We start from the raw sequence: 14119 nt of genomic DNA, 5'->3' as shown, positions 1-14119 counted from the left end.
AAACAAGGGCATTTCATTCTACAAAATAACTTTACCTACATTGTTTGGGATTAAAGTGTGTACTAAGGGTGAGTCTGAATTCCAGCCAGATCACACAGACCTAAAAGGTTTTTGGATGTGATCAGAGCAGCCATGTCGCTGGATTAAAATTCTCCAACGTTTCCTTGCATAGGTTCAAAACTGTCTTCCTTATTTATGCACTCAAATTCTTGATTCAAATTCTGACTCTAGGGAATTGAAACTAAGCCGACATTAAAACCAAAAAAAAAAAAAAAAAAAAAAAAAAAATCACTGAGCTCCCTGAATGTTTTATTTTGTTTTGTTTTTAATTTTATGTCTCCAGGAATTTCTTTCTATCTGAAGATACTTAATGAAGTATTCTGAAAATGTTTTATTGAGCAATAGTCTACATATCTTATTCTAGTTTCTGAATGAAAAAAAAAAACAGATCGGTTTATTTCTATCCTGTTTTAGTCAAATGGCTAAACATCTTGGTGATGTTTATTGAGCACTTGGTATGTGTCAGTCATTATGTCTAAGATGCTGCATTTATTAACTCGTTGTAATGCAATCATCAATCCTACAAAGTAGGCATAGGTATTCTACTTCAGTATAAACAAAGAAATTAAGCCACATAAATTTCAATCGACTTATCTGAAACCATGTTAACAGTAAGGGGTCAAACCAGGGTTCAACTCTGCAGAATGCCTTCAAAACTCATGCAGCTTACCTCAGCTAAAGAGGGTTTCTTAGCCAATTCTTACAATAGCTTTTTAGTAATTATGTGTCTAGAAGAGAGTTTTGACAGTAGTTTTCCTGTCGCCTACCACATGTATTTTATAGGACAGAAATCACACTCAACTTGGTGCTTTCTAAAATAACTTCATATCAATGAGTTATGCTGTTAGCATTTTAGATAGGAAGAAATAGTGGAATAGAACAACAGTATTGCCAAAGTAATAATTGAAGAACACAGATTCAGGTCATTTTTTGCAACTCTTTTTTTTTTTCATTTTTTTTCTTCTTTATTAATTTATTCTTGTTACATCTTAATGGTTATCCCATCCCTTGTATCCTCCCATTCTTCCCTCCCTCCCATTTTCCCCTTATTCCCCTCCCCTATGACTGTTCCTGAGGGGGATTACCTCCCCCTGTATATGTTCATAGGGTATCAAGTCTCTTCTTGGTAACCTGCTGTCTGTTACTTAGTATCAAGAGTTTTCAGTCAGTTTCAAATAGTATCTTTAAATTCATTACAATTTTTTTTTAGTTAGAAACTGATCTTTGTTTTAAACTCTGATCTATCAAGTTAGCATTTTCCCACCAACTTGGGGAGCAGAGACCTTCACAGGCTACACAGGCATTAGGTGTTGCCTGGGTGAGGGCCTTGGCAACAGCCATTGCTGTCTTCTGTGATGCCTGCTTAGCCTTTTTGCTTCGTTGGCAGCCCTGATAGTCTGATCTCCATCAGCTGTCCTAACTTCTGTCTTCCGATTTCTCTTGGCCATTATATTAGCAAGAGATGCATCAGTGATGGCCCCACTGGAATCTGACTGCAAGGCAGGGTTTTTTTCCTTCTGAATTTCTTCTGACTGTCCCTTCTTGTGTTTTCTTCTGTGGACGACAGTCCAGTTTAATCTGCTAAGGATTTGGAAAGGAATGCAGACTTGCATTTTGCATTAAAAAACTGGAAAACTGTTGATCAGCCAGCCTGTTGCTATGCCAGTACCATACTGTTTTAACTACTGTTGCTCTATAGCACAGCTTGAGATCAGGCGTAGAGATTCCTCCAAAGGATCTTTTATTGTACGGGATTGTTTTAGCTAGTCTGGGTTTTTGTTTTTTCCATACGAAGTTGGAAATTTAATCTTTTAAGATCTTTAAAAAATTGTGTAGGTATTTTGATAGGGATTGCATTGAACCTGTAAATTGCTTTTGGTAAAATGGCCATTTTTACCAAGTTAATTTTTCCAATCCATGAACAAGGGAGATCTTTCCATCTTCTGATATCATCTTCAATTTCCTTTCTTAGAGACTTCAAGTTTTTTTATACAAGTCCAGAGCTAAACAGAGAATTCTAAACAGAGGAATATCGAATGGCTGAGAAACACTTAAAGATATGCTCAATGTCCTTAGTCATCAGAGAAATGCAAATCAAAACAACTCTGAGATTCCATCTGACACCCATCAGAATGGCTAATATAAAAAAACTCAAGCAATAGCACATGCTGGCAAGGATGTGGAGAAAGAGGAACATTTCCTTCATTGCTGGTGGGAGTGCAAACTTGTACAACCACTTTGGAAATCAATCTGGCACTTTCTCAGATAATTGAGAATAGGGCTACCTCAACACTCAGCTATTCCACTCCGCTCCACCATACAACAAGGACATTGACTCAGATATGTTCATAGCAGCACTATTTGTAATAGCCAGAATCTGGAAAGAACCTAGATGTCCTTTAGTAGAAGAATGGATAAAGAAACAGTGGTACACTTACACCATGGAATACTACTCAGTAAAAACAAGAAAATCTTGAAATTTGCAGGCACATGGATAGAACTAGAAATGATCATCCTGAGTGAGGTAACCCAGACCCAGAAAGATACACATGGTATACACTTACATATAGTTGGACACTAGCCTAGCATGGATGTCCTCTGAGAGCCTTCACTCAGCGGGGGATTGAGACAGATGCTGGGACTTGCTATTGGCACTCCAAGTGAGAGGTATGGGAGAATGGAGAGATAGAAGGACCCAGAGGGTCCTGGAACCCTTCAAGAAGACCATTAAGGCTGGCAGATCTGGACCCAGGGGGTCCTGCACAGACTACTGTACCAACCAAGAACAATACATGCAGTAAACCTAGACCCCCCTGTTCAGATCTAGCCAATGGACAGTGAATTCTCCACCGTTGCGTGGAGAGCAGGGACTGACTCTGACATGAACTCTGGTGCCCCTATTTGACCACTTCCCCTTGGTGGGGAGGCCTGGCGGCACTCAGAGGAATGGTAAGCAGGCTACCAGGATGAGACCTGATAGACTGTGGTCATACGATGGGGGAGGAGCTCCCCTTCTGTCACAGGCCTAGGGAAGGGGATTAGGGCGAAAGGGCAAGGGGAGCAGGGGGTGAAACAGCAAGATACAAGTGAAGATATAACAATCGGGATGTAATCTTAACAAAATATTTAAGAAAGAAAGAAAGAAAGAAAGAAAGAAAGAAAGAAAGAAAGAAAGAAAGAGGAAAACCTTTCTGTTCTTTCTGTTGGTTCTGGCTTAATGCCATCCATGTCCAGGGTAGATCTGGTACCCATTGGAACTGCACAGCTCAGCCTTCATGGTGATAGTTGCCGGCCAGCAAGAGGAAAGGTGGCGAAAAGAAAGCTCATTGCAACTTCTTAAGAAAACATAATAGGTGTTAGAGAGCTCATAAGTTAAGAGCGCTTCCTGCTCTTGCAGAAGACCCAGATTTGATTCCCAGCACGCACATGGCAGCCCACAACCACCAGTAACTCTTTTTCTAGGAGATTTGATACCTTCTTCTGAGCTCTGCATATACATGATGCATATGCATACACCCAGGAGCACACAATACACATTAAAAATTTAAACATAGAGTACTAAGTATGTGTTGAATGAGTGATTGATGAAAAATGAAATAACATTTTGCTAATGGGCTAAAAAAAACATACTACCACAAGAAGTTGGAGGTAAATAGGGCTATGTGAATAGACACGGAGCACGTTTCTCTGCTAAAAAGGAGATCCATGTGCTATAGAATTTGGTACCACAAAGATACTGTTTTTCCCCAATGGGTGTTGTGAGCATCATTGTCAAAGATCAGTCGACCGCTAGATGGTTAGATTTACTTCTGCTTCTCAATTCTCTTCCACTGCTGGTGGGTCTCCATATATGCCACAACTATATTGTTTTCACTATGATGGGTTTATAAGATGATTTGAAATCAAGACCCGTACTGATTTTCTTTCTCAAATCCTCTTGGATATTTTTTGTTAGTTTGTCTTCCATATGAATTTTAGTATTGTTTTTGTCTTTGCAAGTAAATGCCACCAGAATTTTGAAAACATTAATTGACTGTGTGCATCACTTTACAAAGTATGGAGGCTTTAACAATATAGATCCTTCTAATATATAAGCATGGTCTATCTTCCCTTTGTATCTGTTTTATTTTCTTTTTTCAGGGTTATGTAGTTTTCTGTGTACATGTCTTTTTTTTTTTTTAAATCTGCTTGCTTAAGTTTGTTTCTATGCACTGTATTATGTTGTTGTAAATTGGTCATTTACTTAAGATCTTTTTTCATTAATATATGTGGAGAAGTATAGAAGTAACAGTGGCTTTTATAAGATGATTTTACATCCTTCAACTTTATTTGCTCAAACACATGTGTAGTATTAGAGTTTTCTCTATGAAATATACTATTTCTAAATAGAGATAACTTTATTTGTTGTTTTTCATTCCTTTTTCTTGCCTAATTCTTCTTGCTAGGACTTCCAGTATGATATTGAATAGAGAGGGTGGAAATAGGGGTCTTGTTCTAGATCTAAAAAAGAAAAATTGAAAAAAAAATTTGTATCATTAAGTGTGACGCAAGCCATGGGCTTCTCACACAGCCATTATTGTAACGAGATACATTCCTTCTATACAGAGCTTATTGTGATAAATTACATTAGGAAAAATGTATAGAAATACATGCAGCAATAGGACCCTGATTGCACACCCCACATACAAACCAACATGAAGTGGATTAAAACATGATTTGAAGTTGTAATAGTGTCAGACAAAAACAGACACAGTTATCGGATATTGGACTTGGCAACCAGCTCTTGGCTATGATGTAAAATGCACATAAAAAGCCGAAACAGACAAGTGTAATGCTATCACACCAGAAAGCTTTTATGCATCAAAAGAAACAATCATCAAAATAAAAAGACAAGTCATAACTGATGAATAGAAAAATCTCAAAAAAAAAGTTCAAGGAATTTCTTTAATTTATAGCAGGAGAGCAAACAAACCCATTATGAAGTTGGTGAAGGGAGGCAATGTTGTGTAAGAAGTTTTTTTCCTAGGACGGAAGAAACATTGGTGCTGCAGGAAACTCCTAAGACAGAAGGTAAACAACTCAAAATAGTCCCCAGGAATCCCTGAAACTCACCAGATTCACTAGGCTCCTCCTTGCCAGAGTAAACAATAAAGACTCAGAAAGCTGTGAGGACTCTTGAGATCAGACCAGCTGCTTGGAAGAAGCCTGCAGATTGCCTCGAAGTGCTTTAGACCAACCCTGTCATTTGGAAAGGACATAATGCAACCTGCTGAGCTGCCTGCAGGCTGTGCAGTGTGCTCCAGGCTTCCAGCATCTGTGAGATGTCACCCATGCTGGGGTGGGGCTCTCGTGACACAGCCGCCTTTCCATCCTTTCTGCTACTGTAAGCAACCCCACACCCCTATTCCTGTTGAGTAACCCCAATGCAACTCATTGGCTCACCAAGTTGGGCTTTGGTAGTATACCTGCTTTGCTTTGTGAAGGACTCCCTATCTGGGCTGAGTACTGTTGCACTTCCCCCCCCCCAAAAAAAAATGCTTTTCACACAACCGTGTCAGTCAGTGAAAGCACAGAGATAAATGATCCAGTACTAAGCCCCTTCCCCCTCCCCTCCCCCACCGACACACACATACACCCAAGCATCAGGAAAACTCAACCACAGGATTGTTTCACATCTGTTATGTGGCTGTTATGGAAAACAGGCAACAAATGCAGATGAGAGTGTGGAGCGTATGAGGGTTCTGGCACTGCAGGGGGGGGGGTTGTTGGTATGGCCACCATGGAAAGCACAAGAGCTCCCTTGATAAGCTAGACAGAGTACTCTCACCTTGCAGTCTCATCTCTGTGTCTCTCTCCAAGAGAAATGAAACCCCAATGTGAAACCTGCACACTGATGCTTGTCACAGCATTATTGGTTATAGCCAGGACACCAGGGTCAACTAACTATCCACTGTAACTCCTTTTACCAGACCCCGACCCCAGATTACTCTAATGACTCTGTCATTTCCAGACCTTCCAGTCACAGGCAGCTAAACTCTGCCATACGTGGGTGGAAAAGAGACCAAGATCAGGTCACAGGATCCCACCAAGATGAGGCCCCCCCCAAAATCTCACCAATCCCAGACTACGCTGGAAACTCTGCCCCCCAAGAAATCCTCTATAAAGCCTGCCTCTTGATCAGCTCTTTGCTGCTTTTCACCCCGAGCAGAGGAGCTTGCGTAGCTTCTTGTGTCTTTCCCAATAAATCCCTTGGGAGAGGTTTGTGGTGCCGTGTGACTTTGTGGTGTTCCTTGGCTTCTGACTGCCAAGTGTACCTTTCCCCTCAGAGCTGTGACACCTGCACTGGTGAAAGCTTTCCCCTCAGAGATGTTACCCTTACATCCATCACCAGATGAATGGGTAAAAAAAAATGTGGTCCATACATAAAATGAAAGATAATTCCTTCTTTAACAGAAGGAGATCCTGTTATGTATACAACATGATACAACCTATAGGACACTGTGGAGCATGAGTTAGACAGAGGAGAACAAATGTTATATAGTAGGCTTGCATGACAAACCTCAGGTGGTCAAACTCATGGCAGAGAGTAGACTGGAAGTTCTCAGAGCACGGAGAAGTGGAGAGGTTTGAGTCAGAAGCTATAAAGCTAGAGTTACACACAGCGCATAGGAGAGTTTTACTGTAAAGTCTAGTGACCATAGCCAGCAACGCTGTACTTTCTAAACTAATAAATTGTGGCTGAGCAAATGGCTCCATGGGAAAAAGCATGTGCTGTGCAAGCCCGAGGACTTAGGTTCAAATCCCCAGAACCGATATGAAAATGGGTGCATTGTGATGTGTGCTTGTGAGCCCAGCACTGTGGAAAGCACAGACAGCAGGATTGCTGGGGCATGTCTGATGCCAGCTTACTGGCAGCTTCCGTGAGGGACCCTGTTGCAGAACAAAGCGTAGATAGAGTGATGAAGCACAGAGGTCTACATCATCCTCTGGCCGCTGAATAAGGGTGTGTACACAGACCCCCATATACATGTGCACATTCACATAACACACACGCACACACACACACACACACACACACACACACACAAACACACAAATAAATTTAAGAAATAAAGAATTAATACATATAAAATTATCTGAAGAGTATATCTTATGTCCACTGCTGCTAATAATTATGAAGGGATATAGAGTATTATTATACAATTAAATTAGATGAGGGGTGCGTGTGGCATACGTGGCCCTTCGCTGCTGTGCTCCCATCTCTGCTTCCTCAGTCATGTAAACTTTTTGGAGAATGATGTCTTTGTCTGTTCAGTTTCCTTGAGAAAAAAAATCCCTGGCATAGAGCAGATGTTTTATAAATATTTATTGAATCACTGAACATATACAGTTATTACTAAAAATAATGTAACGTTAAAACAACAGGTTCCCTGACAAAGAGCTCTTGGGGGACTTATGTGTGAAAAACTGCTCAGAATGATGAGCAGTATAATTTCTTCTTTGTTTCTCCATCCGCATTTCAGAAATGTGTGTCTTTTATAGGTTAAGCAGAGGAAAGGACTCTTTCATATCCCTTTGGTCAAAATTGTACTCAGAGGGGCTGAGTAAGCGGGATGTACTGGGCTGTGCCCTGAGGACAGTGTAAGGTTTTTATATATATATATAGTAAATAACTATTTGGCATGGATAGAGCTTTTGGATGGGCCGGGCAACCTTCAGAACGAGGACAAGACAAGGCTCTTTGTTCTACCATTGTTCAGACTGGTGTCTGTCCCTCAGTCTACAACCTGGTGACCTCCCATTTTCCAATCCATTAAATAGAGCTAATAATACTGCCCTTACCTACAATGGTCCTTGGAAGCATGATTAATTAGCAAAGGTTTATGAAACACTTTGACATTCTCAGATGAAAGGCACTAAAGGGATATAAAGTGTTATTATATTTTTAACAAGCGGTAAGCCTAATATTAAAGCAACGACAAGTTATACTTTAAAAGAAATGTATACTTTTACAAGATCAAAAGTCTTTACACCAGCAATTTTACACTCTTTGCATAAAGAGATGCGGTGAGAATGAAGCCTGTTTCCAGTTACCATCTGCAATGGGAAATAAGGGGCGCATACTGATGGTCTGTGAGCATGCGCACAGAAGAAGTCCACAGCACAGCAGTTAGAGCTAATGTAACCATTTGCACCCTAGGGACATTGCAGAGCATCAAGTAGAAGAAGTGGAGAGTAAGAAGGTTACTTACCAGGGTCAGGGAGACTTGCCGAATCGCCGCCTTGGCTGTCAAACCACCCCGTGTGATGTTAAGAGACTCATTCAGTAAGTATGTATAGGAAGGTGGACGTAACTTTTGTGTCCCCTTGCTTACAGTTGGATGACAAGACAGGACATGATGCCTTCAGGGAAGACATGACTCCTGAAGAGTCACGTGCTCCTTCTTGGATAACCCCTTCTGTGTGCTCTCTGTTAAGGGCCCCTAGACATCTGAAACTTTAGCTTCTGGGTAGGGTAACTGCAGTGCTCTGGCTCTGCTATTTGTACAGCCCATTTCCTTGCACTGGAGAAGACTTAAAAGCCAAATGGCTTTTTTTTTTTTGGTACCTCACCCACATGTTCACAGATACTAACATTTTCTCTACTAGTGCTCAAGTACACCTAGTCCCACCCTATCACCCACTACAGACTTGTGTTGTCATTCGATAAGAGCAACAACAAATGACTGCTTGTACCATACAAGCACGGCGGAGATAACCTTAAAAAACGGTATTTTAAAAAAGCAAGAGTGAACTAAAGATCTAGTTACCTGACACAGGACAGACAAGGGACTCCTTTGAGATGAGAGCCACTGGAGGAGGACTCAGAAGAACTTTTAACGATGTAGTATTTGTAATTTGACCACGTCAAAACAAACAAAAACAAACAAACAAAAATAAGTAAGCTTGAAGTCGAACTTGGTGGTTGAAAACCCCCTACTGAGTCCTATGAAGAACTGCATTTCAAATCAAACAACAAACCCACCCTCTCTTGGTATTTTTTGTTTTGTTTTGTTTTGTTTTGTTTTACATAAAAATCCACAAATAAAGAGAAAACTTTGTGTGGGAATTAGGAAGGAAGTAGTGTTATTTATAATTGTAAATGCCAGGAAGCAGGGATGTCTTTGCGGGTGACCGTGCGCAAAAAGGACTGCCAACGCAGAAGCTACGTGCCTTTTTGTGTGTTGTTAGAGATGGGGGCATCCCCACTCCCCTCATAGTTGCTGATTGCTCTCTGTGCTTTAGTGCTCAGTGGGACTTTATTGCTCTCTCTACCATCCTTACACGGCATGTTTCTCATCCTCAAGTCCCTTTCCTGTTGCACTCCTGGAGATTACATGCAATGTTATTACATAACCTGCATCCTTCTTAAAACAAGCTGATATGTAGCTCCTCTAAGCAACTGGACAGGCACAGGAACACTGCTCTATCCACTTATAGCCTTGGTGCTGTAGACTTCAGAGTTCACACAAGCTGCTTGCTTTCTTTCTTCTTCTTCTTCTTCTTCTTCTTCTTCTTCTTCTTCTTCTTCTTCTTCTTCTTCTTCTTCTTCTTCTTCTTCTCCTTCTTCTTCTTTTTCTTTTTGTGAGCAATCTGAAGCAAGAAGTGAAGGGATAACAAAGAAAGGAGAAAATATCTTCTGAGAAAGACAAAAATATTTTCAGCTACTGTTGAGTCTCGAAAATGTTTTTTCTCTTTTTCTTGTAATAGGTACTGAATAGTCAGTAGAGACATTCCTAATTGTTCACCCAGAGTCCGACAGGCTATTTCATTAATTATACTTGTAGTGTTGGTTATTTTGTTTTGTTTTGTTTTTTCTTTTGAAATTCATACCTCATTCTTTTGAGGAAAAAAACTTTTTTTTCTCTTTTGGATAAATCATACCAGATCTGCTTTAGCCCAAGGAGCCTGAGACTGATCAACGTACTGTATTTGCTTGGACTGAAACTCTGTTCAAAGATAGACATTGTCTCAGTTAAGATCATTTACTCCTGATGAGGGCTAGGAAACTCTACTACATCCCAGGTCATCTGAGAAAATATCACACTGTACATCGTTGATTCTAGAATCACCCACAATTTGGCATATCTGGTAAAGGAGTGCTTTTTATCATCAGTCACTTGTTATAGGATTAGTGTTTTTGTTTTCTTACAAGTCTGCAAAGTCCACGAAATACATGAATAATCATCAGCCTAGACTTTTGGGGAGATCCCTTTCTCCCCTCACTCCCTTTTTTCTTTGATAGTTTCTCACTAATTAGCTACCAATTACCTCAAGTTTTCCATCCTCCTTCTTCCACTCGCCTATTCCTGTTAGGTGTGTAGCCCGAAAGCTAGCTATAAAAGCGATGACTACTTTAATGCTAGGCAAGGAACATCTCAAGACATCATCAAGTGTCTAAACAAAGAGAATTCATAGTCATTTTGCTGTTTTTCCACATCAGCTCAAGAAAAGTAATAGTCACAGAGTAACAGAAGCATCTAAAATCTGCCGTAATAAGCCAGGTTGTTTATGAGCATTCTCCATCTGTCAGAAAACACTCAGATTCTGTATAAGTTGCGGACAGAAATGCAACCTTTAGATACACTGTCAGACCTTTGAAACAGACATAATTCATACTAGTCCCTAGAATAAAAAAATGACTTGCAGGGAGAGTTTGGAAGGAGGGAAGTGAAGGGAGAAAAGATACAGTTACCTTATAATCTCAGAAAATGAAAATATAACTGAAAAAATTGACTTGCAGGGCTGGGACTAAGACTACAGCGCCGTGACAGAGTGCTTGCCGGAGTTCCACTTCCAGCATTGTGAACAAACAAGCAGCGATGCACAAAGAATCCCAGTGACCCGCAGAGTTTGGTGAGTCCATGAGAAAGAAATCTTACACTCGCAAAAAAGAACTCAAGCAAGTTGCAGGTCTTGGCTGCCCCACCAGCCTTTCCCAGCACTATATGGAGGGTGGCTATAGGGAACTGATAACCACGCGTGCGGAGGTGCAAGAACTTTAGGAACGAAAGCTTCCCTCTACACAAGGTAAAAAAAAAAAAATTGAACATCAAGGTGACAGGTGGGAACCACAGTTATTTAGGTTTAGGCTTGCCCTTGCTGAAACAGAACCTCTGAAGATTTTTAGAACCCTTGTCATGCCATTGTAATCTGACCATAGGCTCTCTTTTAGCCACCAGAATTATTTTCTGAAATTTCAAGTCATTTGATAATTGTAAACCCTTAAAGTCCATATAGCAGAGGATGTATGTGGAGATAGTGTTCTAGCTTGTCCACATGCCTTCTGTTAAAATAGTGCCTTTGTGCATAAATAGTATACTTTGGCCTTAAGCCTTGCACCTCCTAATGCTTTTCAAGTGATTAGGAGTATTTTAGAAGTGTTATAATCCTCTAGAAATGCATTGTTTGTTTTTTTTCTGATTATTGTTATGAAATTGTTAGGAATGCATGAACCAGTTAAGGAACAATATTTTCTGACAATTATGTGAAGAGAACAAATGTGTATATGCCCAATCATGTCTGCTGTGCTAAAGATAGCTTGAGATAATTTCCTAATTGAATTTGTTTTACAGTGATATTATTTAGTTAGCGTTCATTCTCGGTCTGTTTTCCTTTTACAAATCATGGAAAAAAGGCAGAGGATCACCTTTATATGACAAGAGTGTGGACCCCTCCTTTGTAAAATCACATGACTTCTCAAGCAGATGGAATGCATATCAAAGCCTTCCTTGTTTTGTTATTGGATTTCCCCCCACCCTCCACTCCCCCCAGTCTGCCATCTCACTGAGAGAAATATGATCCCAATCTAGCTGGGATTTGTGTCCTTTTAATGCTCTTTTTGCCAAGGAAAAGTTGGGCTAAATTTGTAAGGGAGCACTTGGCCTTACACTGAAAGAGCGGTGGCACCATAACTGGGCATGCCTGGAGAGTAACCCTGCACTCTTCTCCTGCAGAACCAGACCCCACCCCTGCCTGAGCATGCTCTAATCCATGATACTTATGTTCCTAGGATCTTTTTGATTCAACCACATCTGAAACAATGCCTACATTTCTCATGAAAGAAGTCACTGTGAGTCATGATGCAGGTGGCATAAATAAAATCAGCAATGCATTTGCTGAATACTTAAGTTAACCTTTGCGTAGGTTTTCCTGGTGCCTAGCCTTCTGTGGCCTACCTTGTTTCCTGTTGGTACCTTTAGTGAAAAGGACAGCCGAGTATGTACTAAGCACCATCATTAAAAGAAAATGACATTTGGGAAAATATCATCACTTGTTATGCCAAGTATTCTAATATATGAAATAAGTAATTATGCCATCCTTCTATAGCTTAAAACTGCAAAGTTAAAAGCAATGCAATTTATCTTGCAAATAACTCAATAACTGCATGGTACTAAGTACACCTGGGAAGGAGCTGTTTAAGAGCAAATTCTCTGCACCCTTCCATGGGACCTCGTATCTGGGTGATATCTCCTGGATGATCAGTTCTAAGCTCATATTCACGAATTCTGTCTCCACTTCCTCCTTTCTTGTAGCGCTGACCTTAAGTCTCTAACTTCATTCTAAGCTACTAAATTTTATAGTCATGACATGGGCTTATGATTAACCATCTATAATACGAATTACCAGAACTTAACCTCCTAATCTTAGCTCCTCCCTTTAAAGCATACTACCTGAAGTTTCACAACTCCAGCATTTCTTTAACTCCACCAGACCTTGCAATCCATTGATCGACTTTCCGCTCTTACCCACCTCTCACGCGCGCTCTCCTCTCCTCAGCGGGAGCGGCCTGGAGGACACGGGCATGCTGCAGAGCCTCCTTCAGCTGCCAGAGCTGCTAAGCGAGGCTCTAATGTGCCCATCCTCTGTCTCTCCCCTTCTTTGTAGGGCTAATCAATCCTTACTGAGAGCAAGGACATCACCGATCAGTGTGCCGACTTCTCTACCTTATTATGTAGTCCACACTAAGCACACTCAACCCATTCTCTTTCTCGAGCACCCCCATTTTATTCCAATCAATTTGATCACTAATGCCATCTACAAAGAAACATCTATTTCTTTCCCGATTTAAAAAAAAAAAAAAGCCTGACGGCTCTTCTTTTTCACGTAAGGTTAGTGTCTTTGCTGTGTAGCCAAATTTCCCCACTGATTTGTGTATATTCTCTCATTTGACTGTTTTACCCTCATTCTGGCTGAAACTCTGTCCACTGGGCTTTGAACTTGTGACTGAGGAGACTCTGACCAGCTTGAGGATGATGAGCATGTCTCATCCCCTTCTTTCCCATTCCCCCTGCTTTGCTAAAAACCCATTAGGGTACATTCCTAAAGCTAGTCATTACTTCCCTTATGTAGACACTTCCTCTTCTTGAGGCTGACTGTCCAGCTACCACAGTACTGAAGTCCAACAATCAACAGCCCCCTTTGGGTCACCTAATTAACATACTCAATTACAATTGAATATCTCAGCCGGGTGTGATGGTGCACACCTTTAAATCTCAGCACTCAGGGAGGCAGAAACAGGCAGATCTCTTGTGAGGTTGAGCCTAGCCTGGTCTACAAAGTGAGTCCAGGACAGCCAAGGTTACACAGAGAAACCATGTCTAAAAAAAAACAAAAACAAAAACAAAAAAACTAACAAAACCCATAAAAAACAAACAAACAAACAAACAAAAAAACAGTAAAACAAACACACAGCTCCTCTCCTAAAAAGAAAAAGAAAAAGTCAAATACCTCATCCTAACATGGGGTTTTCCTCTTTACCTTTATCAACTGCCATTTTCTTATGGGCCTTGGTTGTCCCCTCTCCATGCAGAGGCAGACCTTTGTCCCTTTCCTGGACAAATATCCTTCCCTCTTTGCCTTGTTCCCTTTTCCTTCTCTCTCCTTCTCTAGCTCCTGCTTTCTGTCCCTCTGGGGCAAATACTAAATCTTCTTTGTGCTGAGAACTAGGTCTTAGGAGTCTTGGGTCAACACCGTTCTTTACAGGATGTGCATCAAATCTGTTTTTCATCAAGGCCAC

The 14119-nt window shown here is 40.7% G+C and overlaps 1 long non-coding RNA gene across 1 annotated transcript in view; it reads left to right on the top strand.

Moving 5' to 3' along the window:
* LOC311605309 overlaps positions 1-14119 on the top strand; it is a 169674-nt gene that overhangs the window by 61037 nt on the left and 94518 nt on the right. Inside the window, exons 5-6 of the long non-coding RNA XR_014781892.1 lie at positions 8261-8386; positions 10844-10956. This is a non-coding gene — a long non-coding RNA (uncharacterized lncRNA). The remainder of the gene's footprint in view (positions 1-8260; positions 8387-10843; positions 10957-14119) is intronic.

Source organism: Acomys minous (genome assembly GCF_964271855.1).
Source record: "Acomys minous genome assembly, chromosome: 9".
NCBI classification, from domain to species: domain Eukaryota; kingdom Metazoa; phylum Chordata; class Mammalia; order Rodentia; family Muridae; genus Acomys; species Acomys minous.
The sequence above is the reverse complement of the archived record's forward strand: the minus strand, read 5'-3'. Positions and strand labels throughout refer to the sequence as shown.